This window comes from Oreochromis aureus, linkage group 14 (genome assembly GCF_013358895.1).
Source record: "Oreochromis aureus strain Israel breed Guangdong linkage group 14, ZZ_aureus, whole genome shotgun sequence".
NCBI lineage: Eukaryota > Metazoa > Chordata > Actinopteri > Cichliformes > Cichlidae > Oreochromis > Oreochromis aureus.
Genome location: NC_052955.1, coordinates 2,925,075 through 2,939,680, shown reverse-complemented (window position 1 = coordinate 2,939,680; position 14,606 = coordinate 2,925,075).

The window sequence follows — 14,606 nt, the reverse complement described above, 5'->3', positions numbered from 1 at the left end:
TTTACATTCTGATCTGCAAAAATGTGGCTACACGAATCAACCATTAGCAAAGTTCTGTCAGTCTGGAAGTTTGAATTCACTTCATCAAATACAGACTCCAACCTGGTCAGGACAGGAAATTCTGCAGCTCAACGGCAGCTAAGAAAAAGAGACTCCACTTATAACAAGTTCAAATTAAATGTTAGTGCTTGCTTTTAGAATTCCTACATATAAACACTTCTGGTTTTCTCCTATTTTATTTTTGTGTTTCTGTTCTCAATTTATAATAAAACAGACACTCATATTAAATGTGGTAAATAATAAAAACTAAGCTTGAACCTGCAGAACCAGCAGGCGTGTGAGGCGAGACCAACATTAGCTTTTCAGACTTGACACAAGGTTTTACAGTGAGCCAGGAGAGGGGAGTTTAGGAGAACTGGGTGACACAGGAGAATTTTGGGGGAGGCAGTAGACAAGACAGCTTTCTGGATGAGTTGTTGTGACTGAAGCGAGTATTTTAGGACATGAGTGGGGGAGTACAGCAGTACAACAGCTGAGGGTTGGACTGATTCCCCAGTGATAGATACTTTTTTTAAAAGATGTTTTCAGCTCTACAGCAGCTTAGACAAGAGAAGAAGTCAGAGGACCGGTGCTGTATAATGCATGCTCTCCTAAAACGGGTCACGGAGTGTCTCAGCTCAGCTCAGCCGCCCTCTCGTGAGGGTTCATCACCCACCTCTTGCATAATGCAGGAACTCTGCCCCCCAAACAACAACACAGAAACAGATAACAGCTATCCTGCAGAGAGATGCAAACTCATTCTCTCTGCTCTCTGATGTCTTGAATACCAGTTCGAAAACACAAAGTGAATATCCAGAGAGTTTGCATCTGCTTGTATAATAAATGATCTTAGATGACCTCCAGACCTCTGCTTTGTTTTAGAAGCCAATTATGTGGAAGAAAAGCAGAGGTTCATGTGGAGTCACAGCTCAGCAGTGATGTGAACGGTGTCTGGTTATAGATTGAGTGCTCCTCTCTTTCTCTCCTCTCCCCCTTTTTTCTGATCTGAGTCACTTTTTCCTCAGTTTCATTTCCCTCCCTTACTTCATTGGACCAGATGCACGAAGCTGTATAACACTGTGAAGCAGTTCAGTAAGGACTCATTAAATGGTTATGTATAGTATATATTTCTTGATCACCTGAGACGATTGCTTATTCTGTTTCAGCTCCCACCCCACTCACATGGCAAAATATCAACCTCTTTTTATGGGTACATGGCACGAATAGCTTTCCTTTCAGTCAGCACAGCTTTGTAACTACTGTACTCCACTAAAGAGAGAGCATTTGAAAGACCTGAGCTCTAAAGTGCAGAGTTTGAGTGATAACTGCAGCAATTAGCCTGATAGGTCCAATGACACTGTGTAGCAAAGTGGACTCCAACAATGACAGGAAGTACCACGGGCTGCTGGTGATGAAGCAGGTGGAGACTTGGATGAGGATCTCTGATTGGGTGGAGATGTGAAAGGATTCAAGTCGCACAAACGAGATTTAGAGCAGAGGGAACAGAGTCACTGACTAACACAGTTAGGGTCATAAAAATTTGGACAGATGCAACTTTTTTTATCGTTTTCGTTCTTTATGTTACCACTGTACGTTTACCTGGATTTGATGTCTCTGAACACCTCTGACTTCATTCGGCTGCTTCTGTCCTGTGTCATCAATAAGCACTAGTGTCCCGGTGCCACTGGCAGCCATCACACTGCCTCCGCCGTGCTTTACAGATGATGTGTATGCTTGGGATCATGAGCTGTTCCACACCTTCGCCATACCTTTGTCTTGCCATCATTCTGGTAGAGATTGATCTCGGTTTCTGTCCAAAGCATGTTTTACTAGAACTGTGCTGGCTTCTATGGATGTTTATTAGCAAAGTCCAGTTTAGCCTTTCTATTCTTGAGGCTTATGAGTGGTTTGCATCTTGCACTGAACTCTCTGCATTTACTTTCATGCAGTCTTCTATTTACAGTAGACTTGGATATCGATACGCCTTCCTCCTGGTGTTGTGAAGGGGTTTCTTATCACTATGGAAATGATTCTGCGATCATCCACCGCTGTTGTCTACATGGACGTCTGGGTCTTTGTGCATTGAGTTCATCAGTGCTTCCTTTCTTTCTCAGGATGTACCAAACTGAAGATTTTGCCACTCCTAATACTGATGGCTTGCTTCACCTGCATGAAGCGCTCCTTTGACCGCATGTTGTCTGTTCACAGCAAAAGCACCACACCTCAAATCAGCTTCAGGTCTGCTTAATTGATAATACCATAACAAAGGCCCATGAAATAGTCTTTGACCCAATTGTCCAATTACTTTTGATCACTTTAAAAAGATGGTGGCACATGTTAAGGAGCTGAAACTCCTAAACCCTTCATCCTATTTGAGTGTGGATACCCTCAAATACAAGCTGAGAGTCTGCACGTTATGTCCATGTCCATTATTTAACTATAACTGGAATATGTTTCAGTAAACAATTAAAAAAATAAAACTTGTGTCAGTGTCCACATATATATGGACCTAACTGTAAGTGTTAATAACGTCTAAATGCCTCTAATGGTCATAACAGAAACTAAAATTAAATAAATGATTGAAAAGGAGAACAAACACTCGAGAGGTTCAGTGACTACAGTTAGTTGAGGTGAGGCCTCTCAGGTGTTTCTCAGAATACCCATCAGTCAAAACTACAGCATCACATGGATGACTCATAAAAACATCCGACCTTGCTCAGCTGTAACGAAGGTGCCAACTGTCAGGCCAAATCTGCTTTATAGCAGGCTGTAGACGTGTTTATGCATGAAAGTCTGTAGGGACGGACTCACTCTTGCATTCAGCCTGAAGTGGACATTAGAAGAACTGCAGCTTTTGCCACTTCCCTGCTGGCTTCATTTCTCAGCTCTGAGAGTTTCTGTCTGGTTCCTTCCTTCTGCAAGTTCAACCTCATTTATTTCCACTAGTGTGATCTCGTCTGATACCAACGCTCTCCTGCGGTGGGCTACGTGGAGAAGGACAAATTTGGACAAGAGCCCAGCTTTACTCCTCATATTTTCTTATGTGAAAACATCTATAATAGGCTCTCCCATCAAATACTTGAGAGCAGCACGTGTGTTTCCTTAAATCAGAAAGCTAATAATTACATTTTTATCTGTCATAACAAAAGCAGGAAATAAGATTGAAACAAAAACAACACAAACACAAGGAGAGAAACAGGTGCCTCCAATCCAAGTAAAACAACCGGGAATGCAAAAGTAATTAAGTTCAGAAATGAACCTTATAATAGATCCATGTAAAGCAGAAGGAAAAAAAACACAATCAGTGAAGCTGACAAAAAATATAAACAACTCTAGTTTTGTAGTTTTAACAAGTGCACATACTTTTGATTTTATTCAGCTTTAAAGCAACAAATTTTGTCTTCCCCTGTGGGAGATCTCTGTGTGTGTGTGTGTGTGTGTGTGTGTGTGTGTGTTTTCTGTTTTGCCTTGTACACACATTATGAAGTCATTTTGTTTCTTTGTGTCAGTGGAGATAAAATACTTGCAGCAAAATGATGACTCTCAATTTCACAGGTATTGACTTTACAACAAGCTGCCTGCAGGCAACAACCTGCTAGCTGATTGTTGTTTGTTTAGTGGCAATCCAACACACATACACACACACACACACACATACAAACACACACATACACAGGGAGAGGGAGAGAAGTTGTGTATGCAAACATTCAGCCTAAAGGAATTGAATAAATATCCACAATCTCAAGTGGAAAGTGTGTGTGTGTCTGTCTGTCATGGCTAACACCCCCAGAGCCGCCTCAGCAATTTTTGATGGCCCTTCACCTACAGACCTCCGTAATGCTGACATGGTTTTGGACGTGCAGACGGACTGCTCTGCAAACTGTTGGAATCCCAAAACTGGTCTTGCATTTTGTTTCACCACCGTTTGCTTCTGCATGTTTTCATTCACTCAGTTTACACCTCCTCTCTTTGCCTTCCTCGGTCGGGGTGGGAATCGAAAACCGGTGTAGGGATCGATTCTGCTCCCACTTTTGCTACAATCAGCTGATTTCAGTTCGTGTGCCTGGAAGAGGAAAATAGTGACACAGTCTGCAGTGTGGATATGGACAATACATTTACTTTTACTGCACAAAAGGACGAGAGCATGAAGCTACAGTGCAAACTACATCTAGGACAGAAACAACTGTATTATGAACGCTGACCCCAGGACAGCAGCCAGACCCTGACCTTCAGCAGGTAACAAACTGATGAGCAGTCCGGCTTCAGCCTCCATTGCTACCTGCCCATGTTTTTAGAATCACCATGGCGACTGCTTTAACGTCTCCATGTGCTGGTTTTCAGCTTTGCTTTGTGCTGTCAGCTTTGTGTTCATATTAAATTAAAGAAAAATCTTATGTGTGCCCTCATTAGGATGTGTTGTTACTGGTAATTATGAGACATCGTGTTTCAGGTCATTTTACAGAGAAATGCAAAATTAACAAAACAAGTAGTGTAACAAATGACTTTCTCCTGCTCCTGCATTACTTATCAGAAAAGTGTTCTGTGTAATGTCACTGTGTGACATGCACAGGTGCCACGTTATGGCAATAATCACTTATAACTGTTGACATGTTGATGGTTGTAAAAGGACTCTACAGCCTCTTAAACAACCAAGCAGCATGTGAATGCACAAAAGGAAACTACTGAAAGGGGATATAAACCACGGTCCCCAGGCTGATAAACCTGTGACTAACTCCATCCACCAACCCTCCATCTTCCTAACATCCACTTTAAAGAAGGCAGTTATATATTCTAGTTTCTCATAATGCCATAATGTAATAAATGCATGACTGCAAGCCCAGCAGCATCTGACAAAACAGCAGTATTTGATGCAAAGGGATGACTGGATGTTTTCTTATCATTCTGCAGCACGTTAGAAACACATGCTAGGAGGCCTAGATTAAGAATTTAGTTGTCAGTCTCAGCTTTGAAAGTTCAGCTCATGAGACCTGAAGAACTGAAGAAGCTTCTTGGATGAGAGGTGAAACGTCTTCAAGCAACTTAAAGAAGTCCAGATGTTTTCTTTCCAAGCTCCTTAGACTACGATAACCTGGATGACTGAGAACCTTCACAGACATAGCCCATGAGACCCACACCCTAACCTTAATAGCTCAAAATACATAGACATCACACACTTTAGAATGTGCTTGAAGCAATGAGCTATTTATTTCCAATCCTACGATAATACGTTCATTAAAGATGACAGCTGTGCTGTGTAATAGACTGCATTATAATATATCAAATAGGTGATCAGAAAAAGAGTTAGGAGTTACGGTTTCATCTGAATGAACAGTTACCAGAGCCCCGGTACCACACCCAGATGAGCACGTGTATTGATTTTACTTGCAAAACATAGAAAATGTAGACTATACTAAAGTAGGCCTATGCTGGTCAACCACCTCAGCACAACTCATTTTTATTTACACCAACATTTGTGCTATTTCAGCGTTGGTTTCATTTTCAGCTTCAGTTGCTTTTGTTGTTTCAAAAAGCTTTATGTTGTAAGAGAAAGCCATAAAACCGCAACAATCAGATCGTCTATGAGCAGCACGAACAAAAGGACAAAACACAGACTATGGAGGGGAAGACCAAATTTACTGACATGCAGCAGTGGTGTTTAAAAGCATGGGGAGTGAAAAGAGGAGGATGGAGTACAAGTGCATCATGAGAAGTCCATTTGGGTTCACCTGATGCAGCTCTAACTAAAAGTTCTTGCAAAGGGAAAGTTTGAAGCCTAAACTAAAACATAGAGACGGTGTGTGTCCTCTGAACCCATACTGGAAGCTGCTTCCACAGAAGAGGGGCCTGAAAGCTGAAGGCTCTGCCCCCCACTCTACTTTTAAATACTCTACGGCAGCGGTCCCCAACCCCCGGGCCACGGACCGGTACCAGTCTGTGAGTCGTTTGGTACCGGGCCGTGAGAGTTGAGGCTCGGGTGTGAAATTTATGGTTTTTAGCGTTTTTATCTTTAACTCGGTTTCCCTGGGTCTTTTCCCGTGTTGTAGATGTGTGTCTTATTTTGAAAGAAATATTTACGCGTTACCATAGCGACCTGAAGGGGCAGAGACGCAGGAGGACGCCGCTAATAAAGTTACGCAGTTACACAGTGAATTCATGTTTATTATTATATTTACAAAATCCCACAGTTTTTGTCTTGGTTGTTTCATTTTATTTTGTTGTATTTATCCGCGACACCTTAAAGGCCGCTCCGTGAAAATATTGTCTGGCATTAAATCGGTCCGTGGTGCAAAAAAGGGTGGGGACCGCTGCTCCGGGGGACCACAAGAGCGAGGTGTGCTAAGGTAATGTGGTGCTACAAGGAGTTTTAAGTTATGACAGGACCTGATTATTAAAGCGTTTGTATGTGAGGAGAAGGATTATGAATCCAAATCTGGATTTAACAGGAAGCCAATGCAGAAAAGTTATTATGGGGAAAACGTGGTCTTCCAGTACAATAACCTCATATTTGTCTGAATATAGACGTAGAAAACTCGATGTCATCCAGGTGGCTCCTCCCAGGAAACCCAGTTATTGGCCATGAATGGTTAGCACACTTGAATAATGCCACAGACATGCTGGGCTATTTTCATTATTTCACACTTTTTGCATTTGTGACATCTTGTGTCAGTGGATTTTCCACGTTTGAAAAAACTGGATACTGATGTGACAGAGGCATGATTGTACCTGACATAACAGGACGTGAGCAGCACAACAACAATCTGGACTTTATGACATTTGTTAAAGTCTGAAACCATAAAACCCCATTTGAACTAGTGCACCGTGTGCACTCATGAAAGCTGCATTGTGACAGATTTTTGGGAATGACTGTAAAAATCTGCATCTTCTGTTCAAGATCCAGCTGAAGAATAATTTTGTAAATGTCATACAGCGTATTGACTTTGAACAGAAAAATAATCCAGTTAATTATTTGATATGTTGTAAAGTAGTGTTATCAGAAACCCCCAAAGGACACAAGTTACTCACCAACCTTGAATGAGCATCATAATTTGGTTTAATTTTGTATTATCAGCGGTTTGTCGAGGGAGGTGTCACGGGCGGAAATTATGGATTTAAAGAAAAGAAATCTCATTTCGTCTTTTTGGTCTCCACCAAATACAGAAAATAAAGACAATAAGGAACAAATGGAGGCTGGAGGAAGATAAAGAAACAAAGTGAATTATTAAAACATGGAGTCTGTCAGCGAGCCTGTGAAGAATTCAAGAGGAACATTTTTTTTCTGAACATTTCAAAGAGGAAAGTAGCAGGAGACTTTATCACTGTTTGGAGCAGAGAGACCCTGCTTATCATTTTCAAAGATGAGAGGGAGAGAGTGGTGGAGGGATTGATTATTAGCATTTCTTTTGAAAGAGAAGGTTTATCAGTGAGTCCGATGAGGCAAGTTTATCAATCCCTTAAATTCACAAAATCTGAGTTATCTGTTTTAGGAGAGGGGAAAGGACGACTGTTGGTTTTATTGGATTTTCTAAATGAAAATGAATACAGAGGTTGAAAGGCAGGAGACGGGCAGAGCGAGAGATCTGAGGGTAGATTAGTCCAACATACGTTTTACACATTGTGTACATGAAGGACAAAGACGTGTCATTCCACCGTGAATCAAAGAAAACGTTCTGATGGACCATTTCCAATTTACATAAAAATTTCATGTTCCAAAGTTTGGTTTGGGATGTTTTTTTAGCCAAAACGCTGTACAATTTTTGATGTATTCGACTCAAGTCTTAGGTCCTGATCCAGTTTTATGGCAAGAAAGGCTGCAGTCTCTGTGAGCGAGCTTGACTTGAAGCCACAGGCAGGTGGACGACCAGCTAAGCTGCAGGATAAAGAAGAAAAATAGTCCCAGAACGTTGATTCTGTTCATCACTGGGAGAATACAGTCTACAATAAATAACACAGTTAAAGTTAGTGTCACAGGCAGGATTTATACATCGGGGAAACCAAACAACCTCTGGCGAAGCAGATGGCACAACACAGAAGAGCTACCTCGTCAGGCAGGACTCTGCAGTCTACTTACACCTACAGGCCAGTGGACACTCTTTCAATGGTGAGGATGTACACATCCTGGACAGGGAGGAACGCTGGTTTGAGGGCGGAGTCAAGGAGGCCATTTACGTGAAAAGGGAAAGACGATTTCTGAATCGAGGAGGGGGCCTAAGGGTACATCTTTCAGTGACCAAACGTTTCTCCCACCAGATGAACAGAATCACAGGCACATAGTGAGGGCCTTATAACATGAGTGCAAAAATGTTACATATGTACACGACAAATCTAAGAAAACCAGCTGTAAAAAGATTTAAAACATTCATCTTTATTATATAAACATTAGCTGCTTCTGTAAGCCAGCTTTCACTGGATCGGCTGCCCTTAAGTTTGGCACATGATGGACGGGCTGCTGTGTGTCATACAGAGCCAAGACTAGAAAAAAGTGTGACAAACTGCAGCAGTCTGCAGCCTGAGCATTCGTTTCACTGGGATTACTGGAACGTACACTGACACCATCTTTTGAAACTGTGGCCATGTTCAATATGAACCTTAGATATTTGATAGATCATTTTTAAAAAGGGAAGATTTGGTTGAGGATATGGAAAATTTGTTCCTGTGTGGTTCAAAAGTTCAAAACTTTAATACAGTCACTGAGTAGCTGAGAGGGTATTTTCAGACAGAGTGATTGATTCATCTTGTTTATGAGCTTCCTGGGATTAAAGACTGATGGCCCAGCCCACACGGGGTCCCCGTTCAGGCAGAGAGGTGGGCGCGGCTGACCTCACACACAGGAAACACGGTGCTTCTTCTCTGCTTGGGTTCTTTATCTCGAGTGTGAGAACAACAACAGAGGTCTTGCTAAGAACTTTTAAAAGGTACAGCCTGTGGCTTGCTGTTGTTAGCTAGCAAGCTGCACAAACTCATGCATGTTCCTCACAACCCTAGCAACACACTTTGCTGCCCTGTTTGCTTTTTACATTAACACAAAACCAGATTTCTGACAGAAATGTGTGTAGATGCATGTTTAATCAGTACAGCTGTGGTGGCTCTATCACACCTCAGCAGGTGTGATAGAGCCACCAGATGAGCCCTCATTCCAACTGGATCAGTACTTGGAAGAAAGAGACTCCCCATCTGCTGCCTCTGACACTCCTGAACAGCCGGAGGAGCATCCATATGTCTCGTGGCTCTTATTTCTCAATAAACACCTACTGCAGGTTTCCTGTGAAGCTCCAACCACCCAAATTAGAGTTATTCATTTCAGGAATAAAGCAATCTTCCTTCTCAGCCTTGGCTAACGCCTCTTTGCTCTCGACAGCTTTCTCGGGCACTGAAATGGGTCCCATGATGAAAGATATGCTGACCCTTCTACACGAGCATCAATCTGCCTTGTTATCTCGACCGCTGTGTGCCTCCTGAAGGAAAAGTAATATCTAACCGCTCATACTGGAAAAAGCTGCTACTAAAGCACTTTTCCGTTCATCTGCCTCAACACTCATATCCCCAGTACTGACTTCTGGGTCCCTATTTCCCCCCAATTTTCCAAAAATACTAATCTGCAGGGAACTCATTTGAACAACTTTGCAGAAAAGAGCAAAGAAGAAACAGAATCTGTCACCAAGTTTAAAGAAAAGAACTATGTACTTGGACCACTTTCCTACACTTTCCCCCAATCAAATCAGTAATACATCATGTTTTTGCATCAAAGGAAAAGAATCTAGTTCTAATCCAGTACAGCTTCGGGTTTATAAGGTTATTTCTCTCTGATGCGCTTTGGGATTCCTTGCAGTGATGCATCCTTTAAAACTATCTCCTGTATAAACTCTGAAATAATGGTCAACAAAGGCGCCCCACTCTGATGGTACTGATTCTACAGGGTCGGGTCCCCAGTGCTCTTGTTTGACTGCTCAACTACTTTTAGCAGTAATTAAGGCAAAAGATTAAAATACAACCATGGCGGTATTCGTATTTTTTTTCAGCGAATCCACTACATAAAATGGTAACTACATCCTCCCTCCTGAATCCAACATCTAAGGCAGGGGTGAGGGAACTCCAGGCCTCAAGAGGCGGTGTCCTGCAGGTTTTAGATCTCACCCTGGGTCAACACATCTGAATCAAATGATTAGTTCATTACCAGGCCTCTGGAGAACTTCAAGACATTTAAATTAGGACACATCTAAAACCTGCAGGACACCGGCCCTTGAGGCCTGGAGTTCCCTCACCCCTGATTTAAGGCCTCAGCGTCACAAGCCTAGATGCTGTTTGGTAACCACTGGTCACTAGGGAATAATGACCTTAACTGAAACCCTCTTTGACTGGTGTGGTCAATAGGAAACAGTCATCGTCATCTGTGGTTTATATGGAAGATGTTGACTTATCTACAAACACTCTCCAACTGCTCGCCAAGAAAGTACAATTCAAACAAGAAATGGAGAGCGTCCGCCTTCAACATAAAACTAACAAACAACTAACAAACTAAAGAAGGACTCATCCAGGCTGGAAAAACTGATCAGGAAGGCTGGCTGTGTGGTCGGCATGAAGCTGGACACTCTGGTGACAGTGGCAGAGAAAAGGACACCAAAGAAACTGCTGGACATTATGGACAATGCTGGGCATCCTCTGCACACGGCCATAAACAACCAGAGGAGTCTGTTCAGTGACAGGTTGCTTCTCCCAAAGACAAGAACCAACAGACTTAAAAACTCCTTTGTCCCACACGCCATCAGACTGTTTAACTCCTCTCTGGAGGGGAGAGGGAGGGAAACAGGAGGACAAAGGAGGGGGGGACAACTAAGCTGTAGTGCCTCTTCACTTCACTGTGCAATACTTTTTGTTAATATCCAACAGTGCAATAGACTCACAATACTTGAAATGTGCAATTCCCTTGTATTCTTATTCCTATTTATTCTATTTATCCCTTTTGTATACTCTGTATTTATATATGTGCATATATGGTATATTTCTGCTCACATTCTGTAACTTCTGTCGGTGCTGTGATATTGGAAACTGAATTTCCCAGAGGAACCCACCCGAGGGATTAATAAAGTTTCATCTAATCTAACATGATTCAGAGGACACAGCCTTTACTTTGAAGGTCACACTCTCCATTTCTTGTTTGAGTCGTACTTTTCACAGTTTCACTAACACTTGGTGAGTAGTTTGCAAGTATTTGCAGACAAGACATAAAAGCACAGCAACCTGCCAACAGCCAGTTTAACTCTACTGACACCCAGCAACCAGTGGTTGCCAGGGTCACTGACTGGTCTCTAGGTTTAAGTGAATGCAGTTTTAACAACTGTTTTCACAGCAACTGTTTTTGGCTTCTGTAGAAACCCTTTCTACAGAAAGTTGAGCTCCGTAGAATCTTCTACAAACGTTTCAGAGGAAGCTGATTGGTCATTCACCTGCGTTTTTGTGCACATTGATTTATTATCAGGAAAAGAACCTAATGTGTATAGTCAGGGCTGCATGTCTGTACACGCTCTGTAAGGACCTCCCTGCATGAATGTTTGAAATTAAAAAATGCTGTGGCAGTAAAAATCTAATCAGCAGCCTGTTTGAGAATAAATGAATGTTAACTGACTGAAAACTGAATCTGTGGTTACGGCAGTCACATCTGCCATTTACCGATCCGTGCAATAAGGTCTGTACTGGTACCAGTGCTCCATCACTGCTGAATGCTGACCAAATAAGCAGTCTCCCAATCTCCTACCAAACACTGGATCAGTGTTTTCAGATATGTGGGAGTTAAAATTCTACTCTAATCCAGCGGCTAGCTATTTGGAGTCGAGCACCGGGGTAGATGAATGTTGTGGGTTTGCGGTCCTTCTCTATAAAGGGGAAATAGGAGAAATCCCAGTGTTGAGACTGACTGCTTCTGTTTGTTTTTTTAAAATAATCTACTCATCATCAGTGATGGGAATAACGGCGTTACAAGTAACGGCGTTACTAACGGCGTTACTTTTTTTCAGTAACGAGTAATCTAACTAATTACTATTCCTATCGTTACAACGGCGTTACAGTTACTAACAAGGAAACGCGGTCCGTTACTATTTTTCAACAAACAGACGGTTGAAGCTGTGTTCAGCTTACCGCATGTTATATCAGTTGCACGGAAGTAGCTGTAAGTAATCTGGACGCTACAGCTTTAAGCAGCTGCGCGCTCCGCGGATGGTAATCACGATCGCTGTCTAGCACAACACCTGGAGCTAAGGAGGCAAAACAATCACCTGAGTGCTGCTGTTTGACTGAGGAAGAATAAAGTAGTCGTGGTAAGTCAATCACATGACCACTTAAAGACAAAGCAACAAGGTGCCAGTTTTAAATTGTGTTGATAGGCCACGTAAAACCAGAGTCATGATAAACAATATATACGCTGCGTTTTTTCATCAGTTTTTTCCTCATGTTAGCGCTAGCAAGCACTCTCTGCTTATGAGCAATAAAACAAAACAAAAAAAAAAAGTTAGGAGTGACGGCGAGAAAGAGAGAGAGAGAGAGAGAGAGAGAGAGAAAGAGAGAGGGAGAGAGAGAGAGAGAGAGGGAGAGAGAAAGAAAGAGAAAGAGAGAGAGCTGAGCAGAAAAGAGAGAGAGCGAGTTTTGAGATGTGAGATTTGTGATGTTTAGCGTGTTTGGAGTGTGTGGTTAATGTGTTGTCTTGTGTAGTTAGTGTGTTGTGTTGTGGATAGTTTTGTGTTGTGTGTCAGAACAATGAGGCGACTGCTGTCTCCAGGTAGAAACGGAGGTGATACACCTGCTGCTGTCAGGCCTGCAGGTATCAGGCTGTGATGTTCTCCTTTATAGTGGACAGAAATGATTTTTGGAGTGGCACAAATAATTTATGTGGCATCTTACTGAATGCAGAACAGCTGATTGTTCTTTAAATAGTTTGAAATGGTTATTTAAAAAAGGGTAAGGTAAATGGATGCAAATAACTTTGTTGTTTGCAAAACTTGTGCATAGGATTTTAAAATTGACAATTAATATTTGCATTTGAAGTTATGAAATATGATTCATTAAACATGTTTATGGTTGTTACAGTAAAAATATAACTTTTTCTACTGTGATTTTATGTTTTTGTCTGATTTTAGATCAATTCTGGTTATACAGTATGACAAAATGAGAACATAACTGTAAATTCAGGCACGTGAGGTTGCGCTAAAAAGAATGATACCAAAGAAGGCAAAGTAAATAGTTTTTAAAGGTAAAATGTGAGAGAAAATCAAGAGTAGTAAAAAATGGCCAATTATACCCTGGACGCCAGAGGGTTAAACGTTTTTTTTTTTTTTTAAGTAACGTAATAGTTACTTTTCCAAGTAATTAATTACTTTTAGAATATTGTAACTCAGTTACTAACTCAGTTACTTTTTTGAAGAAGTAACTAGTAACTATAATTGAATTACTATTTCAAAGTAACTTGCCCAACACTGCTCATCATTGGAAGGAGGATCCGTTCTTAATCAGGTCATGTGTGCACTGGGAACTGCAGGGTTGGAACCTGTTTCTGTGTGGGTCTCAGAAGGAGCTCAATGTGCCATTAGGAAGTAGCCAGCTTGGTGGAAGCATGGAGGACCTGGAGAGGAGGAACAGTCCAGCAGCCTCGCCTCTGTCAGTGCGCCCCAGGGCAGCTGTGGCTACAATGTAGCTGCCATCACCAGTGTGTGAATGTGTGTGTGAATGGGTGAATGACTGAATGTAGTGTAAAGCGCTTTGGGATCCTTAGGGACTGAGTAAAGCGCTATACAAATGCAGGCCATTCACAGGAGGAAAGTCTTTCCCCGCTAACACTGGGCCTTGTGTTAGAGAGTGTTACAGTGCATCTTGTTAAGAAAACTTTTTCTTAACAAGATCGGATAACTTAACTGATCGGATAACTCTGACCATGGTGTCCTGGGCTGCCCACTCCCAGCCCACTAATCCACTTGGAAAAGATCAATTCTTGTGTACCATATCTCCAGTGTGAGAGGAGTGGTTTTCTTCTGGTCACTGTTAGAACTTATTTCCTTCTTATATCAAGGCAGATTTTTGCAGATGGCCCCCTCGCCTCGATCCTGGTTCTGTCGGAGGTTTCTTCCTGATAAAAGAGAGTTTTTCCTTCCCACTGTTGACACGTGGAGGGTCGATTTTCTCTGTATCACTGGGTCTAACAGACAGACCTCTGATGGATAAACACAAGGACAGCAGTGGTCCACACTGGCAGACTTTTATAATGCAAAGAAACAAAGGTCAAAATAAACTGTTCAGCATGATTGATTTCAAACACCTGCAGTCTGTAATCTGGCAACATCAAGGTGAGATTGTACTGAACACAGCCTGAAAACTAAAAGACCCAAACTACCGCTCGAGTTTTATTGTAGTTCAGTGATGAGTCCATGTGTTCATATTTATTTCCGTTTCTTGTTTCTGTTCTCCTGCCTCCCACTCCCTCTGCCCAGATCATCTGTTACATCTTCTCTAGTTCAACAACCTTGTCCTTAAAAACTTTTTGCTTGAAGTTTGTGCTGCATACTATAGATATGGATGTCAAACACACA